General features: G+C 40.9%; 1 protein-coding gene across 4 annotated transcripts in view; it reads left to right on the top strand.

The window, feature by feature from the left end:
• TP73 (tumor protein p73) overlaps positions 1-19,094 on the top strand; it is a 103,187-nt gene that overhangs the window by 12,995 nt on the left and 71,098 nt on the right. The window contains exon 1 of one of the 4 annotated variants that reach the window (XM_072156308.1): positions 14,346-14,387. The exons of the other annotated variants lie outside the window; for them this stretch is intronic. The gene's annotated coding sequence lies outside the window, so the exon portion shown is untranslated. Of the gene's footprint in view, positions 1-14,345; positions 14,388-19,094 lie in introns of those variants that run through there. 4 annotated transcript variants of the gene reach the window in all.

The raw sequence follows: 19,094 nt of genomic DNA, 5'->3' as shown, positions 1-19,094 counted from the left end.
GGAGTTGGTTAAGTTGTCATTTTCCGTGGGATGGGATGAAGTTTTCACTGATATTTTGGGGACTGTACAACATTTTGATCACTTTTTACAAAAATATTTCATGCAGCAAAATGGTGGTTATTTGGCGCTGTATTATGGGTGTAATTCAGGGAATAATCATTTATATATGTTGATAGATTGGGCATTTTGGGACACTGGGATACAAGAGATGTTAATGATTGTATAAGTTTATTTATTTTTATCTCTGTTCTAGGGAAAGGGGGTGATTTGCAATTTTATTATTAATCTTTAAAAAAATACTACTTGAACCCTACGAGGTCAATCATACAATATACTAAAATACTACTGTATTGCAGTATTTTGGTTAATTGCTGCATTAGACCCTTCTAGAGATTTCCGTCACCAGGTGACGCCAAAGGGGGAGGGTATCAGTGTTCTGAGCCAATATGGCGGTGCACATGCACTGCCAGCAAAAAAAAAAAAACATGTAAGGAGAGGGCTTATTTATATGATTAAAAGAGGTTGTCTGGTATGTTTTTTCTATTGTCCTCTGTTGGTAGACAGAGGGTCAGAGTTATTTCTTGTCAATAGCACACATCTTCTATAGCTTAACCCCTTTGTGACCAATTGATACCTGAGTGTCCAGGTTCATTTTTGCAGTTCTTTTCTGCATTAAAGTTAAATACAATATCTTTAGAAACGCTTTACATATAAAAAAAAATGTTACTTTGTTTTTTAATAACATAATGAGACTTTAACTTGATAGATCAGTTTTAATAATTACATATTAATAAGGGACTACAAATGTAAAAAATATGCTCTTTTTTGTCATGTTTTTTTGGTAAGTGGTGAAACTGAATAAACTTTTACCAAAATATGTTAGAAATATCAACAGCATCATTCCATCACCCTTTTGCCAAGTTCAGCTACAAATGCAGAGGGTGCATGTACTTCTGCAATTCTGAAAACTGTAAGCTAAGTCTTTCCTGCAGATCCTTCTACATTCTGCCTTCAGCTGACAGGCTGGAGGAAGATGCATTTCTAATAGCTGTATCTACTAAACCCTGGCACTTAGAAACATTAATGGCTGGCAGGGATAGGAGGTGTAATGCTTGACCAGAGGTAAGGACCCAGGTATAAAGTGTAAGTTTTATTATTTTCCCACCACCTTCAGCCACTAGAAAAAAAGAAATCCCATCCCGCACAACCCCTTTGAGGTTCCTAAAAATAACACAAAACTGCTTCTATGTGTGAAGCTAGGAGCGCTGCGCCTCATGTAGTGGACTGTAGTCTGTGGATGTCATGGATGCACATACGTCTGCATTGGAGCTGTAGTACATTTTTAATGCTCATATAAATCTGTGCATAGAAAACCTTTATTCCCATTTGTCCTCCTGGGAAATGTTCCCTTATTTTCCACTGTACCAGTGAATACACTTATTTGTCTTCCTTGCACTATACCCATGGTACATGGGAACATCTTGTTCTGTATCTTTTACATCTGGAGATTCAATTCTCTTTGTTACAGCGGATGGCCATGGTGAAATTAATTGCCTTTGTGGTGTTTCTCAGTGTAGAGGTAATATCTTGGGAGATGGCGCTGAGGGAGGCACATATGCACTGAAGCAGGTGTTCTTCTGTTTTCTCAACTCAGTCATTTTGTGAATGTATCATGACAGTCTTAGCAATAACATGATTTAAGTATTCTTGTTATCATAGTACAATAGTGGCAAACCTATGGCACGGGTGCACTTAGGTGGCACTCCGAGTCCTCTCAGTGGGCACTCAGGCTATTGCCCCATGGCAGTGTTTGCCAGACAAGACTGAAGGGATCCTTCTGAAGTCCAAGGTAGCCCAGGACATGCCATGCCCAGGGCATTATTTTAATGTTAAGCATCCTGGTCTACCTGAGACTACAGGAAGAGAGAAGAGGTATAGACAGGGTCAGGTTGTCATTAGAGCTCATTCTGTGTGACCCCCCCTAAATCATCCTGTTCAGGGGGCTGTCAAGGGAAGCTCTGATGGTATTCTTAATTTCCCCTCCTTCTGACAAAGATATTGGTGCCCTCAGGACCATGGAAAGCTGTGGTATAGCACCGAGCAAAAAGATTAAAATAAGCTACTGCTTAAATTGCCGTGTTGGCACCCTAGAAAAAAATATGTAGGTTTTGGGTTGCACTTTGGGCACTTGGCCTATAAAAGGTTCGCCATCACTGTCATAGTATATTATGTTATATTATAATAATGGTATTATAGACAGTAAAAGCAAATGATACATTTACATTTTAGTAACATCAGTGTAACAGACTGCATCCTCAGTCTAAAACATTTAACATTAAATTTGAGTTAATATCAATTGCATTATCGGGATGAGGCACAGATTGAGAATTATTTAGACATTGAAAGAAGTCTTCAGTTTTAATTTGTCCTTGTTGCTAAACCAATAGCTGCTAAAAGAAGCAAAGGAAGAGAAATGTATTGTTTCAACTCCCATGGAACTTTTGTCCTGAGAAATCAAATATCGTAAAGTAGTAGTGTAAAGTAGTACTATGATAATAGCACCATTCTGGAAGAATAAAGCTAATATTTACCATAATATAACAATTATAATACTCCAAGAATATATATTACAAGAATAAAATTGTGTGACAATTTGTACTTCTTAGTGGCGCCATTTTTCAGGGAAGCTGAAAAATAAATACAATAAAATTAAGAAAAAAATGCACTTGCACCATTTTCTTACAGACTATAGGAGTTTCACTTTGTGGTCCAAATGACATATTGACTTTACACTTTGGGTCAGGACTTTCAATGAGATACATAACAGATGTATACAGGCATAGGTTATTGAGGTTTGTTCTTAAGTTGAAATTATATGTAAGTTGGAACTGGTTTATTATATTATTGTAGCTCCAGTCAAATATTTTTTTCCCATTGCCAATTGGATTTTCAAACTTCTTTTGCTGTTTTGAGAACAAGGATTACCAATAAAAATTCAGTACAGACACATTACAGCTGATCATTACAGCCTGGGATTAAAGTCAGGGTGCAGTCACACGTTGCAGTTAAAACTGCATCGCAATTAGTTTTGGGTTGGATTTAGGTGGTATTAATTATTTTAACAAGTGAAAGACATCGAATTAACAGGTGAATGAAATTTGTGGAAGAGCTTTCTCCTTCAAAATCAAATTCACCCATTCGGTTCATGTCTTTCACCTGTGAAATTTGACAAAACTGCACCTAAAACCACCTGAAAACTAATTGCGATGTAGTTTTAACTGCAACGTGTGACTGCACCCTCAGTCATCCAGAAAGCTCCCCCAAAGGTCAAAATGGGCAGAAAGATCCGTCTGTAGCTAGGGTTTGTGTGTAAGTCAGCTGTCCTTAACTCGAGTTAAAATAAAGGTTAAAATAATAAAAAAATAATAATAATCTTTCAGCAAAATATTCTAACATCTGTTAGTATTTTTATTGATACCATTTTGGGAACAGTTTGAAACGGAGCAGTTTGGAGGGGGTTTTTCATGTATACGGTATATGGAATAATTGGAGAGATTTGTCAGAGGTGCCTTAGATCAGAACCAATTAGAGCTCAGCTTTAATTTGACAAACTGCTGTGGGGAAATAAAAGCTGAGCTCTGATTGGTTGCCATAAGCAACTAGAACAGTTCTGTTCTCAGACAATCTTATTAAACCTGCTACAGGCTAGGGGGTAACATGTTAACTCTATGAACCACACTGCTGTGGGGATTGGAATCTAAACATCATAGCTATACATGATACAAGGTGTATCCTGTATCCCTGCAGAACAACTGTAAAATGTGGGTCAGTACGGGGTTAATCCAAAATTCTGGGTGGGTAAATTTTTATTAGGTGTTTTGAGCCCCTTTATACATTTATAACTAAAGGGGTATGCAGGGACTTCCAATTATATTACCTACCATTTAGTTTGACTATCAAAATCTGCTTCTTGGAATTTCAAATGTAAAGGCTTTATCAAATGGTCCAATCATGTCTCAGTGTACAGGCGGTCCCCTACTTAAGGACACCCGACTTACAGACAACCCATAGTTACAGACAGACCCCTCTGACCTCTGGTGAAGCTTTCTGAATGCTTTACTATAGTCCCAGACTGCAATAATCAGCTGTAAGGTGTCTGTAATGAAGCTTTATTGATAATCCTGGGTCCCATTACAGCAAAAAATGTTTAAACTCCAAATGTCACTGGGACCCAAAATTTTTTTGTCTGGATCTACAATTATAAAATATACAGTTTCGACTTACATACAAATTCAACTTAAGAACAAACCTTCGGACCCTATCTTGTACGTAACCCGGGGACTGACTGTATATGTATTTCTATTAAAATTCAATAAAAATGTTTAAAAAAAAAAGTATGTACCAGCAGTATGTTTCTACCAGCCCATCAATGCTTGGTGTAGGCAGGCGGAGAGTTTTATAATATTCCTACATTTTGGGATGACTTTTCCGGATAAGCCGCCTAATGTGTACATATATATAGTATCACTATGAAAAATTCAACTTATATTAGGCCACATTAATAATATTTGCTTTGAAAAGAATGTGCAAACTGCTTGCACATGTATTTATAAAGTGTCTGCACCAGTTTTGTGTCGTGGCTATCTCTGTCCAACAAAAATGTGTACCTAAAGGCTTGTGTTACTGCTTTGTCGGAATTTGCGCCACATTTATCACTGACATGCGCCACAATTCTTTCTGCCCCACAAATCTTCAGCATGAATAAAAAAAGAATAGGGTGTGCCAGATTAATGAAAAACGTGCACCAGTTTTGATGAATCTGGCGCACTCTGCACACTCCACAGGCAAACTGGCATAGTACAGACTGCACTGGTTTTGATAAATGTGGGACATAATGTTTTTTTTAGTAATTTTTCCATCTTTCATTTTTAGATGTCCATGAACTAATTATAGACTAGCTGTTAAGATGTTTCCCATATACAGTATATGAAGAGGAAAGGATGCTGTTACTCTTACTCTCTCACAATCAATCAGAAAGAGCTATAGCTCCATATAAGATATTTTACAGAATACTGAACACTATTGATCTTGAGAAGAGATACCTATTCCAGGCTTCATTATTAACATAGGAAACAATGTAGATGGATAGATAGAAATCAGTATGTAAAAAAAAAATGAACCTTAATTTCTTTGTAACACTGTATGATTAGACCATCATTTATATTTTCATTTCCACACATCTTCTTCCCAGTGGTCCTAACTATGTCATCACAACAGTCTGGTAATTGACGATGTTCTCTCCTATTTTTTCCTTCATAAAAACGTGCCCTAACATGCATCGTCTCCTTTAATTTCTACCCTCAGACAATATTCAGACTAATTATTTCTCTACTGTTTGAAAGCCTCCAGTAGTTATCATTTCTACTGTCTTGGAGGAAAGTGCAAATTAAGAAGATGATGTGGTAAACAAAGGGCTAGTTGGCTTACAGACAAAATAAACATATTGTTAAGTTAACGAACAAAAAAATAAACAACAAAATTACTAAAACATTAAAGTAAATCTACCACCAAGATGAAGGATTGTAAACCAAGCACATTAACATACTGGTGTGTGCCCCCTCTGGCAGGAACTGCTCTTCTTTTAGCTACTTATTCCCTGTTTTTTTACAAAACAAGGCTTTTAAAATTATGCAAATGAGTCTGAGGGGCTCCAGGCTCCATAGGTGTTAATGCAGCCTGGAGCCCCACTGGTTCATTTGCATAATAGTTTGAAGCATTTTTCTTAAAAACAAGGGCATAGGAAGTTTAAAGAAGAGCAGATTCTGCCAGAGGGGGCACACAATGTCAGTGTGCTTGGTTTACAATCCTTCATCCTGATGGTAGATTTAGAACATTTATCAAAATGAGACCATTATGTGGAAGGATGATGTTTATATTTATCATTGCAAACAAAAATTCTAATTGGGACTAAAGCAACAGATGTGTCTTGTAATCTGAAGCAACACATGAATTTGCATATTTATGGGCAGCTGCATGTTGTCATTTTGGCAAAATGATAGAGGAGCAGCAAGGGATCATCAAATTGCCTAAGAGAACAGCACAAGTGTTGCCCATTCAGCAAGCATGAGCCCCTAAAGATGCAGCAAGCTGCTTCTTTCCATCCTGCTTCCTCCCGTTGAGTGATGTAAATGCTCAGCTGAGGCCACTGTGGGCCATGAAGTATGGATGCCATGTATTGCATCCCTCCCCTGGCCTCTACTGAGTGTAAGCACAGTGACATCACTGGGGGAAACATCCTTAACCTTGATAGCAGCCAATCACAAGCTGCTGCCGTTGTTTACTCCTCCTGCCACTTATAGAGGGGAGGAGAGGAATAGGACGACATATCCCACTGTAGGAGCATACAGTGGCAAATGTTGTAGTGCTCAATTGTAAGGACATGATGGGAATCGGCCCAGTGTATCAAAGTGTGAATGTAGCCTACCTGAAATCAGTATTTATTAATCTAATCCCTTCTCACGTGATTTTATTTTGATCCTGCTGTTTTCTTGTCATGAAGAATCTCCACTGAAGTCTTTCTCTCACATCACATTTACAGTAGGGGCGGCCCAAGACACAATCTCATGTAAATTGTTTAGAGACAGGTGAGGTGTTCTGAGATGAATGGATTCCCAGGGGTTCTATTACGAGGTTTACACATTGTAAATGGAGTTCACTTACTATTTCATGGTGCAGTTCACTGTTAATATACTACAGGCAGTGATATAGATGATTCTGCATTGATTTGGAAGCCAGTGTTTGTGGTCAAGTTAGCACTAGGCCGCATACCTTCCTTGCGCTAATGAATGATATTCTAGTAAACAGTGGGACCGATATGTATTTCCTGTGACTTTGTTTTGGTTGGGTTTGCAACTTTCTCGCCACTGGACTTTAGGCCACATTTATCACTCGTTTTTTCTGTTGTTTTTGCGCCTTTTCATTCAGGCGCACCGTTTTTGCGATTAAACGCCAAACTAGCTGTGCAGCAAAAATAACCAGCTTTCCCTCATCTATCTTACCAATCCAGATGTTTTGCTGCGCCTAATGATATTCATCACTTGCAACGTTTTCATTTAGGCGCAAAAACGGGCGCAAAACACTCCAGCCCGAAGGTGGCGTTATCTGAGAAAAAAGCACTGAGTTCCTTTGCAGAACAGCTCATTTCTAGCAGCAAAGCTCAGCCAGACAGTAGTACATCATACAGACATTAGATACACTACAGACAGAAGCTGCAGACTCTATTTACAGTTCATCACCTTCTATTTACAAAACATTCTGCAAAACGCTGAGCTCACAGCAAGAGAGAAGAGAACTTTGCAAAAGTTTGCAGAATGTTGCAGATACAACATACAAGTGTCCCCCATGTAATTCTCCACAGAATCCCCCTCAGACACCAGTGTTTCTGAGGGGGATACTGTGCAGAATTACAGGGGTGCAGCAGGAGACCAGCACTGGGGGATCCCCTCCAGGAGAAGCCACTGCTGAGGAGGTCACTGGGTGCAGGGTGTCACACACCTCGGTGCTGCTGTTAGTGTTATCTTCATTCTGGGCTGTGGGAAAAGCAGAGAGGAGCTGTAAGTCTGATTTATAGATTGCATTTTTACAACATCACAAACTTGTTGAAGTCCCCCAAGAAGATTGGTTGCCTTCGAAACACAAATGCAAGAGAGGACAGGATAATGTGGAGAATCTCCATGAATAACCATTTCAACAGTGCAGCTGGAATAGCTTGCCAGTTCAGCAATGAGCATCTCAACATTTAAGCATTAGGACTGAAAGCCCACTCTGCAGTGGCCAAACTTCTCATTACCAGAAAGAATCAAAAGGCCAAGCTTACCATTGCCGAGGAGCAAGTTTTGTGGATAACAGAAAAGTTGTCTCATTTTATTAATGAAAACAAGTTTCATTTATTTTGGTCCGATAGGAAACATTGGGCCACAATATTTGGGCCAGTTTTTGTCTGACTTTGTAATCTGCTTGTACATGTATTTATAAATAGTCTGCGCCCGTATTGGGTTGCAGCTGCCACAAAATTCTGCACCTAAAGGGGCTTTCTGGACCAACCACCATATTCAATACAGCGACTCGAGAGAATTGTGTAGCACGCTCAATGTTATAGGTGTACCAAAAAAATTGGGGGCACCAGATTAATGAAGAAGGTGCACCAGTTGTAATTAATCTGCTACTCTCTGCATACTCCACAGGCAAACTGCACATAGTACAGTTTGCACTACTTTTGATAAATGTGGCCCATTATGTTTATCCATAAACTGGGGAATAAATGAACCCAAAGTCAATGAAATGGCCAGCCTGATCTAAACCCAGTGGAAAACCTATGGAAAATCCTTGGTGACAAAGTTATTGCCAAGAAACCCACAACAGTCACAAAACTGTGGTAGAGACTGGAAGAAGAGTGGACCAAAATCCCACCAGAGCAGTGTGAGAGACTAGTGATGGCCGCAGATATGCTGAAGTAATTCACAGCAAAGGCCTGTATTCTACCTACTGATTGGTGACTTTTGTAACCTTCAGAAAATGTACCATAAATACTCGAGTATAAGACAAGTTTTTCAGCACAATTTTTGTGCTGAAAAAGCCCCACTCGACTTATACTCGATTATATAAAAAAAATAAAGTTTGTACTCACCCTCCTGCATTGACCCCTAGCGTCCTCTTCTCCCCGTACCACCTCTTTGGGTTCCAGGAGGTGACACTGCATCTAGGCGATCTGCCAGTACAAAAACCATGATGAGGTAGGGCTTCATTCATGAGGGGAGAATACTGGACATTTTATTGATAAGGGGAAACTACTGGAGATTTTCTTAGAGAGTAGTGGCTGCATTTCTCACCCTAGGCTTATACTCTAGTCCAGGGGTAGGGAACCTATGGCTCGGGAGCCAGATATGGCTCTTTTGTTGGCTGCATCTGGCTCTCAGACAGATCATAATAATAAATAGTGATGGCTCCTGTGTGTCTCTTAGACTGATCACTGGACACAGGCAGCGACGTCCTTTGTAAAACCCAGGTGCCATCACCACCATTGTCTAAGCCTGGGTCAAAGAGAAGAGCGTAGGAGCAATGAGGAGCTGGCTGCAGGGAGCGCTGAGAAGTGAATATTTTTTTTTTGTTGCTGTGGCTACCTATTTACTGGGGAGCAGGTGCTGTGGCTACCTATCTACTGGGGAGCATGTCCTGTGGCTACCTATCTACTTGGGGGCATGTGCTGTGGCTACCGATATACTGGAAGTATGTGCTGTGGCTACCTATCTACTGGGGGTATGTGCTGGGGTTACCTATATACTGGGAGGCATGTGCGGTGACTACCTATCTCCTGGGAAGCATGTGCTTGTGCTGTGGCTACCTATATACTGGGGGGCATGTGCTGTGGCTACCTATTTTCTTAGTGGCATGTGCTGTGGCTACCTATTTACTTAGGGGCATGTGCTGTAGCTACTTATCTACTGGGGGTATGTGCTGGGGCTACCTATCTACTGGGAGACATGTGCTGGGACTACCTATCTACTGGGAGGCATGTGGTGGGTGTCAGGATTTGGAGTAGTGAACCCCTTGGACCATCTCGGACGATGATGTAAGCAGACACTTGGGACTGGAATCTTAGTGGCACCCGGTCTTCACCAGAGCCTGCCGCAAAGTAGGATGGTCTTGCTGCAGTGTGGTACCACCAGGTCGTTCCACAGGCGCGACTTGTCCACCATGCTGGCAGCCAAGTTCGAGGTACAGGATCACTAGGCAGCCTCGTGGTCTAGAACAAGCAGATGGTCAAGGCAGGCGGCAATGATGCGAGGGACGGAGCAAGAGGTCAGGGCTGGCAGCGAAGGAGCAGAATCAGGAACAGGTCCTGGGTCACAACGGGAGGTCAACACTTGGGAAGGAAACACTGTGGAAAGCTTCCTTATAGGCATGAAGCACTAAGATCCGGCGGTCTTTATAGGAAGTGGTTAGCGCCAATCAGCGGCACACTGGCTCTTTAAATCTGCGAATGTGAGTGCGCGCGCTGGCCAGCCGGGACGGGAGCAGGTACGTGAAGAGATGAGTGAGCTTGGAAAGGGGCGCCGCCATGGAGAGGGACACGGGTGTGCCTGCGATCCCAGACATAGATCGCAGGGGCACCCGTCACCTTGGGGCTACCTATCTACTGGGGGCATGTGGATATTTTGTTCGGCTCTTACAGAATAACATTTTAAAATATGTGGCGTTCATGGCTCTCTCAGCCAAAAAGGTTCCTGACCCCTGCTCTAGTCAATGGGGTAGATTCACTTACCCGGTCCATTCGCGATCCAGCAGCGCGTTCTCTGCGCTGGATTCGGGTCCGGCCGGGATTTATTAAGGCAGCTCCTCTTACGTCCACCAGGTGGCGCTGCTGCGCTGAAAAGCATCGGAACGCGCTACAGTTCACCGAGCCGGGCTGAGTGAAGGTAAGTGCAAGCTCCACAACAGATTTTTTTTTTAAATGCGACGTTTTTTCCGAATCCGTCGGGTTTTCGTTCGGCCACGCCCCCGATTTCCGTCGCGTGCATGCCAGCGCCGATGTGCCACAATCTGATCACGTGCGCCAAAATCCCGGGGCAATTCAGGGGAAATTGGCGAAAATTGGAAATATTCTGGTAACACGTCGGGAAAATGCGAATCGGGCCCTTAGTAAATGACCCCCAATATGTTTTCCCAGTATTTTGTGGTAAAATTAGGTTCCTCGGCTAGTACTTGGGTTGGCTTATACTCAGTAATTGTAATCTTTCTCTGTGCTACAGTCATTTCTGTTCTCTAATTACGATCATTACGTGTTTCTCAAAGTAAAGGTTTTATGTTGGTAATTTAGTAAAACACTGTTTTAGTGGCAAAAAAATCCATCAAATTTTGATCAATGGAGATAACATAATTTCTTAAAAAATCAGGTGATCATGCATCTCTAATTTTGATCTTCAGCATAGGTTTGTTCAGTTCTACTGCTAATTAAAAAACTTTTTTAGGCTACATTCACACGAACCATACATTATTTTCATTATATTTTCTCATGTATTTGCGTCTGTACACCCTATATTAGTCAATGGGAACATATAAAATACGGGTTGCATACAGGCTGCATATGGTTGTGCACCATGTGCTGTCGTATATATACGTTCAATGTCCAGAACCAGTGGGAGGTGCATTCTGTCAGCCAGCCAGTAGTCAGCCATCCATCATTTGCCAGCCCACTGTATTTTACAGGCAGTCCCCGGGTTACATACAAGATAGGGTCTGTAGGTTTGTTCTTAAGTTGAGTTTGTATGTAAGTCGGAACTGTATATTTTATCATTGTAATCCCAGCCAAAACTTTTTTGGTCTCTGTGACAATTGGATTTTAAAAATGTTGGGTTGTCATAAGAATCAATATTAACACTAAATCTTCATTACAGACACCTGTGATAACTGTTACAGCTGATTATTGTAGCCTAGGACTAAAGTACAATAAATTACCAATATCGAGAGGTCTGTTTGTAACTATGGGTCGTATGTAAGTCGAGTGTTCTTAAGTAGGGGACCGCCTGTATAAGGATATGGTGCCATACAGGCCCATACAGATGAAAAAACATCACATATATACAGATTCATACAACACTTAAATTCATGTGAATGTAACCTTAGTGAATTTCTAATTCTAAAAAAACAAAACATGTTATCAATTTAAACAATTAATAAAATTATCCTATCATGTTAAGAGTTTGACATGTCTGTATAGCATAGCGTAATGGCTGCAGGATTTACCCCAGTGGTAATCCTGTAAGCATCAGAAGCCACAGGCAGCTGACATGTTCACTGCTACTATGATAATAAATGAGCTCTGGTCATCTGTTTGGGTTAGTGGGGTCAGTTTTTAAAACCAAATTTCTCCAAAATTGCTGAGACAAAACTTAACAACAGCCATGAAATATTCCAAACATGCCAGAAAAGTGGATTTACAAAAGCCCCTTGATGATATATTGGGCCTAGCCAGAGGTTGGTGACAAAACTCAATTGGGCAAATTTACTTACTTGGTCCTGTCGCAATCCCCGATTCAGACGGTCCGACGGAGATGAAGTCCGGCGCGATTCAAGAAGCTTGTGTGCTCAAGTTCCTGCATCCGTCGCTTCCCCGCTGAAGTCTGCCGGAGTTCACCTTCTTCTTCCCGGTGCTTGTATGTGCTCGTCTTGCGACACAATTCTAAATGTTAAATCCCGCACGTAGTCCAAATCCGTCGGGTTGTCCGACGGCTCGCCCCCCACCCCCCCGATTTGTGTCGTGTGCAAGCAGGCACCGACGCTGCAAAATCTGATCGCTTGCGACACAATCCCTGGCGCAATGCGGCGCAAAACAGAAATCGTCGGGAAACCCGGCAAAAATGCACCCCGGGACCCTTAGTAAATGAGCCCCAATGTCTTGTTTACTTTGAGGACCAAAGCTTGTCATGTATTTCTTCACAGCTGGTGGTACTTGTTTAGGGACAGGTTGTACCCCGGTGCATGAAATATCTCCAAATGTCAGCCATAATCTCAGTTCTCACCCATTTTGTCACAATTATAATGCTATATGTTAAAGAAACTCTACATGGATCATCAAAATCAATCAGGGACACTTACTCCTAGATCCAGGCATCGTAACTGTGGTAATAGCCTTATATTTTTTTATCCCTGTCCTTCCTTCTAAAATCAACTTTTAAAAATATACTAATGAACCCATGGGGCAAACCTAGCTCCTTGGTGAAATGATATAAGCACTTGGGCTAATTAGCATAATTTTGAAAGTTGATTTAGGAAGAAAAGAAGCCACTGATAACAAATATAAGAATATTATCACAGTCACTGTACCTGAATCTATGAATACGTGTCCCTTGTTTATCCATGCTTGATTTTGGTGGTAGATTTCCTCTAAATAGCACCATCATAGAACACATACATAAACAGTATTTACATATAATGCTAAAGATATTTTACAACATAATACATACAATAGAACTATAAAGTAAACTGGTAATAGTGCTATACAGTGTCCATAATACTGCAGCTGCTGCCTTGAGGTGTAAGATATCCCACTAGAGCAGTGGTTCTCAACCTGTGGGTCGGGACCCCAGCGGGGGTCGAACGACCAAAGCCGGGGGTCGCCTAAAGCCATCGGAGCCGCAATTTTACTGTGTTTTTACTGCGAGTTGCATGGTTTGGGGTCACCACAGCATGAGGAACTGTATTGCGGGGTCACAGCATTAGAAAGGTTGAGAACCACTGCACTACAGAGAAAAGTCTGAGGAGCTGGCAGCATCGCATATATTGCGCAATCACTGCCTGCCTCACCGAGCTGAAAGCGGCTGTGCTGAATGTTTACATATATATATATATATATATATGCGCGGAAGAAGTGAAACAGAGTGGCTTGGTGGACAAGTATCGGGGGAGTGTCAGCCAGAGCATACAGAGCAGTGCCGACCCCCTCATGAATATACCCGATATGCCAGCACAGGAGGAACGTGGATCCAACTTCTTATTTGGTAAATCAGATCTTTTAGGAACATTTAGTACAACTTTTCCAACTTGTATATATAGGGGCTGGGGAGAGGATTATGGGGGGCATGTTTGATGGGTGTCTTTTTTTGGGTGACAGGTCCTCTTTAAGGGGAGGCTTCAGGACTGTTGCCTATTTCACGTGTGCTGTTATCTAAAATTACCCATGAACACATGCTTAGTCTTCTGTCACAAGGGATCTCTACAAGGTAAGATCTGTTTCTCATAACTTATGCTAATAGTTTTGTCCAGGTTGTGTATTTGCATAGCAGGGGCAGTTCATGTTTTAGTGATCTAGTGCAGGTTTTAAGTGCAGTCCCCTGCAGTCAGGAGAAGGGTCCTGTCTATATCCCATGAACAGTTCCCATAATGTATATGTTAATGTTACACAATTCGGGCAATAATACAGTGATGATTGGGAGTCATTGATACTTTGCCTTAAGTTTTAAACTACACGTTGTACCTATAATCAGCCCTTCACATGCAAAAAGTCAGCAACCAGAACCAAGTGCTGTAATCTAAAAGGTATTAGTTATTGTGTTTTCTTTTGTGTATGAAGTTTATAAAGTTGGCATGTGCAGAGCAATTCTGAGGTTCTCACAAGCCAAGCATAACACTCCCAGTTTGTGTGTGCTCACTGTTCCAGGAAAGAGCATACAAACCAAGCCACACTTTCACCTATCCTTCAGTAGTCTCCATGTCATTGCCTAGGAGACAAAGACGCTACATGGCCCTGGTACAGTGCAGGCTGTTTCACAAGAACGTGACGCTCCTCTCTGTGAGAAGTTCCAGCAGGTTTACAAACTACTGCAGAGCAGGTAGGGCCTCGTGTCGTGCACCAACTGGACTTCATGTGTCTTCTTCTCCTGCTGGTGGACGGGATACATTAGTGTATGCTACAAAAAATCATACAAGCTTTTACTTCTTCTGTGCATTAAACACCAGCATTCTCTTTCTTTTTCTTCTACACTGTCCTTATCTTATATTTAGATATAAAATTGTATTGCATATTGTTTTATAATCTAAACATGACCTGTAAATGTAGTTCCTTGAGATCTATTTGTTAAAAAGCTGGCTAACTGTGTACAGTGGGACCCTTCAGATCCCCTTGACTCAATGTGCTTGGATCCCTTTATGTGTCTGTTCATCTGCCCTACTACATATTCTACATATGCAGGAGAGAGCTTTGGTTGGTTTAAATCTGACTATATACACTAGCTAAATGTTGGCCTTTAGTTTTTTTGGGACCGGTTACCCATGTGTATGGTGGTTTTTCAACTTTCCTCCATGGCAGATACCAGATACCTCCCCGATTCTTTTGTCAGAAAAGAGTTTTTTCCATGATTAACATTGGCTTACTACTTCCTTTTTGGAACAAATTTAGGAGAGGCAATTTTACCATCACCATAGCCACCGATTGTTGCAATGGCTGATTTTTAAGTCATGTTCAGGAGGGGCCTGGATGCTTTGGATTCTTGAGAACAAAAATAATTTGGGCCAATTGGCATTTACCTATGCATTCCTCTGGATCAAAGGTATGAATGATAGGTTGGACTTGATGGATCTGTGTATTTTTCCAAAATCATCTACCCAGAAACTGACAACTGTCTAAAGTGTCTACACATGACTTTAATGTCAAAAATGTCCTTAAGGAATTTAGGTTCTTACCTGCCGCACATCTACAGCCTCTCACCTAGCCAACTAGCCTAGTTCCCTACACTGTGCTGACAAGATGCAAAGACAGTGCTGTCCACAGTTCAATATCTGTTCTTTTTTGAATAAAAATACCAGTTTCCTTCCTAATGTCATTGGGCATCCTGAAAGTTATGCGGGGTGCCTTACAGGGTAGCTTGGAAGAAAATTTATACCACCCTGGAAAATGTATTTACATATTTCCTTGAATATTTATTACTTAGTCCAGAATATCTAATGCCTAGCAATCAACCAATATTAACCACATCTAGCCAACCGAAGCATTGTAGACAACTCAGTTAGAAGCCTCCATCACCTATTCTGCCAAAAGTGACAAGCAAAATAGTGTGGGATGTTGTGTTATTTTATCCCGTATTTAGAATGATTCCATGCACATCAATGGATCTGCTCCTACAAATGTGAATGAAGCCTAAGACATGAACAGGGCAGGTATCTCTTTATTCTGAGTACTCATTCAACTGGAGGGCAGTGTCTTAGCTTTATTTCCATGCTGATACCACAGCATCCAAAATATTACACGTGCACTATCTATGATTCAAAGGTTTCATTGGAGTGTAAGAGCTAGGAAGCCAGTCAGAAAATTTGATGCTCCACACACAAATTCTTCATGAATCCAGTTATTCCAAGTATGAAAATATGCCTTTCAATGTGCAAGATGCTTTCTGGTAATATTTTTAACATCATAAGTGGAGTATTGGAGTAATACAAAGTGACAGATAAGTCTTTAACTTATAATTGCATTTAACTTTACAATATGCTGATAAAGAACAGAAATGAAAACAGCCCACATCATATGAGCCCAGAACACTGATTTGTGTGTCTGTCTACCATGAATGAATACCGATCCTTCCTATATATAACCTTCATCATCCAAGACTGAAGCTAAACTCATAACAAAATGAAGTGAAATCTGTCACTTTAACACTGAGAGAAGTACTAGTTTCAAAACCTCCTTAAAACTTTCAGCATTTTGATGACAAATAGGGTCACGTGGTCTGTCACAGTACCACCCACTCTCCGGTATAAATGGAGAGTTACTGGCGCCCTAAAAATAAACTGTGCCATTGAGTGGGGTATTTCCAACCTCAGAGAGACAATCTGCTGTGAAATCAAATGGAAAGGGGGTAAGTGTGGACTGTTCTACGTCCTGGAACAATATGGATTCTTCAGGAACAGTCAGTAAGGTCTGCCACGTGAAAGCCTAGATGCTAAGTCATTTGTCAATTGGAAAGATATTACTGTGCAATATAGATCCTCTATCTATTTATCTGTCTATCTATCGTTTGTATTTATAGAGATGTATCAATTGCATTACCAGCTGCTTAAAATGCAACCTTCTGGAAAGCCACATTTCTTGATACAATGCTCCGAGCTACCACGTGTCAAAGTCAGCTCTGCTCCATTTTTACATTTCTATAGCCATCCTGTAACTGCATATTACATATTCACTTGCACGTGTAATGTACGACACATGCTCTGGAAAGAAAATCCACCAAACTCTTCTCAGTTTGTCACGTAGGTAAATAAAGCATTAATACTGGAATTGCAGTACAATAAGTAAAATCTCACTGGAACAGTGGAACATTCATCTCCAACAAAGAAGCAGAACTCCTCATCAGATCTTTATATTGTATGTGTAGCTTCCCGCACTATTACCGTACTAAAGCAATGCACTTTTTGTCTATAGCATTTCATTTAAAGGATTTTTTTTTAACATATTGTTTGAATACCATCCCAGAATTGTAGTCCCACAGGCAGGAGAATACATGGATCACATGTGAGGCGTCTCCCAGTCATAAATGAGGTTACAAATGAAATGAAAATGATAGCATAATTCATAACAGGCCTTGACCTCCGACAGCATAGCTAATAAATGTACCTACAAGTCTAGCAGTGCTTAAATATTGGTAATATCTCAAATATGTTATCTATAAGTCTAGGTGGTTATGGTTATGTAGGGTGATCATAAGATATGTCATAAACCATATATAACGTTCATCCAAACTAATATTTCCTTAGTTATTCTCCCCAATCAATACACATGCATGCTGGGCTCAGTTGGATGTGTTTGCAATGAGGAGAAGAGAATAAGTTTCTGGCTGAGGTGGTTTAATTTCAATATGGCTGTAATCTCTTTCCCCCACGTTCTAGGGGAGAGTCAAGAGACATTGGTTGGATAAGATACTGTGTTACTCTAGATGATGGTAGTTCATGCTTGTTAAGACTCCCACGTGGTGGGGATACATTGTCATTCCTTTTTTATGAGACTACTTGTGGATTATGGAATTCCTAAATTGTTTTATTTATGGGTACCGAAGGGAGTGCATAGGGTGACCAGGAGCCTTATGGGGGCACATAAGGTGTCACTACTCCATATGCATACTTAGGTGGCCACGTGCCACCTGAGGAGGAGCACTGCTTTATCCACAACAGAAATTTTGTGCTTATTTTCAGTTCCACAATATATTTGACAGACAGGCTATTGCCTTTAAGAAGGCCACCTCCTTTGAAGACCCCTTTTCAATGCAACAGTGGTTGGCTGTCCCAAAGAGGTTTCAGGGTGCACAGATACATTCACATTATTCTACTATTGTCATCATTCATTTCTGAAGCCTGTTGTTGTTTCACTGTGAGAACAGGAAGAGAGAACTTTATAAAACGACCTTAAACTAGGACTCTTCTGTGTAATGAATGAGGTCACGTGACCATCTCGCTCTCCAGATCTCGTAATTCAGCCAAAACTCCTGTAAAATCCTTTTTGCCTATGAGACACGTCCGGTGGGGACCATAGTGAGAGATGTGGGTATGTTTATGTACTGGGGTGTCACGGTGATGAGATAAAGATCTCATATGTTCGGCAAAAGTGCATCCAGGGACTTCCACTATTTTTATCATGCTTCAAGCCTTTTGTCCACCGGGCGCCATTTTATATGTGGTGTTGGAGGTAGGGCCGCTACCTCCAAGATGGTTGCCAGAATTGTCTTTTAAGTGAGACGTTTACATCTATGACCAAAACTTTCCAAGAGGCCAATTGATGAAACTAAAATTAAAGTACCGTAATGAATATATCTTTTCATGTACTGTTTTATAGCATTACATTTATTTATGCTATAACGTCATATGGCCATGTCCAATTAAAGGGCCACTACATCTCAAGTTGTGATATCCAGCCCCTGGATATTATTGCCAGCACTGTTTATGAAATCATACAAATCATTTCATTTTATTTAAGCACGTAGCACCTTTATTCCTGTTGATTGTGACCAGATTGTCTATACTTTATTTAACTATGCATTAACTTGGAATGGTATATATATATATATATATAAATGTTGGAAAGTTCAGAGCAGCACAGCAACCTAGTTGGGTGCAAAGTCCTTGACCCTCTGGCTAGAGCGTCTTAAATATATATTTCCAAAAACAGGCAGCACTCCAGGATAGTGATGAAAACGATGGGGTGTCTTTATTCCATGTGCAACGTTTCAGCTCACGCAGAGCCTTTATCAAGCATAGTGTGTATGGCCAGTACGCAAACATATAAGGGCCAACATTACATCTCATTGGTCCATATTCGGACCGTGACAATTACTTACAAGAATTTGCAAAACATAAAAGTACTTATTACAAGTGGTAGAGGTGATTCACCAAATACAGTAGCTAATTTTATACAATAAAATTACATCTTTAGATTAGTGAACAATGCAGGTGTATGTGCAGGTAAATAAAACGATACCCTCCCATCAGCTATCGGACCGCCCCCAGTCTCGGCTTTCCATTCATAAACTCATGAGCAGCTGGATCTGGGCGCCGGA

This window comes from Engystomops pustulosus, chromosome 6 (genome assembly GCF_040894005.1).
Source record: "Engystomops pustulosus chromosome 6, aEngPut4.maternal, whole genome shotgun sequence".
In the NCBI taxonomy this organism is placed as follows: domain Eukaryota; kingdom Metazoa; phylum Chordata; class Amphibia; order Anura; family Leptodactylidae; genus Engystomops; species Engystomops pustulosus.
Note: the sequence above shows the minus strand (reverse complement) of the source record. Positions and strands in the feature narration are given on the sequence as shown.